Consider the following 1240-nt stretch of genomic DNA (forward strand, 5'->3'; position numbering starts at 1 on the left):
ATAATGACTACTGGACTAAAGAAACAACATCACTGATTATTTTTGCCTCATTTGTTGTGGTTGTATATATATTTGCTCGTGTGTGTGTGTGTATGGATGTATGTGTATATATATATATACACACATATGCACATATACATACATGCATACACACACACACACATATACATATACATATATGTACGTGTGTGTATGTATATATATACACACACACATATATATGGGTGTGTGTATGAAAGATTAAATTAATGTACATTCCAATAAAGTTATATTCATTTTTGCTTCAGTCTTAGATGGAATAATATAGCCCCTAGCATACTAGTAAAGCTGCTAGTTTCTTTTTAACTGGAGAAACATATGTGTTGTTATATGTGATGATGCACCACACCATCTGCACCCCCATTTTAAAAATTCTTGATCCACTCATTCATGTGGAATAAATCTTGATCTGGGCGGAGAACCCAGAGAGCCTCTGGGTCTTGATCTTGCAGTGTGCTCTGTGTGGTGGACAAATATACCAACACAAAGTTCTATTGAAGTTAATAGGACTTTACTTGGATATGTGCACAATTTTTGCATACTTAGTAAAGACTTAATCAGTAGCATAAAAATGTAAGTACTGCACTGAGTCAGACCAGTATCCTGTCTCCAACAGTGGCAAAGATGCTTTAGAGGGAGAGTGCATTAAGTGGGCACATCTAAAGTGACCCATGCCCTGTCATCCCCTCCCTGATATTAACTATCATTGGTTTAGGAAAGTTAGAGGATACATCTGTGACAGATCTATTTAATAGCTCCCAACGGACCTGCCCAATATGAATTTGTCTAGTCCCTTTTAGTGGTTTAATCAGTGATGTTGTTTCTTTAGTCCTATAGTCATTAGAATTTAATTTACATCCCTTTCAGATGCATAAAACAAAATCAAGCCTTCCACAGCATCTTGACAATGCACTCCATGTTTCACTGGAAGTTATTTCCATACCTGAGTTAATGCTCAACAGAGTTAACATTTCCACATTTGAGCTAATGTTTTAAGCTAGAGTTAAATGCAGTCTGCAGGGCTGTGAAACAGAGGAGGGACATGACCAGATGCAGCTAACAGACAGCAGAATTGCAGAAGAAAGTCTAGCTCAATCAGTGGAATATCAATATCATTAAAAGGGAGAGAGGTTCATAAACACCTGTAGAATGAAGAGTTTAGAAGAGATCAGGTAGATTTCAATGAGCCATGAAGTCAAGG

Source organism: Gavialis gangeticus, unplaced genomic scaffold (assembly GCF_001723915.1).
Source record: "Gavialis gangeticus isolate Ggan-Ray unplaced genomic scaffold, GavGan_comp1, whole genome shotgun sequence".
In the NCBI taxonomy this organism is placed as follows: Eukaryota; Metazoa; Chordata; order Crocodylia; family Gavialidae; genus Gavialis; species Gavialis gangeticus.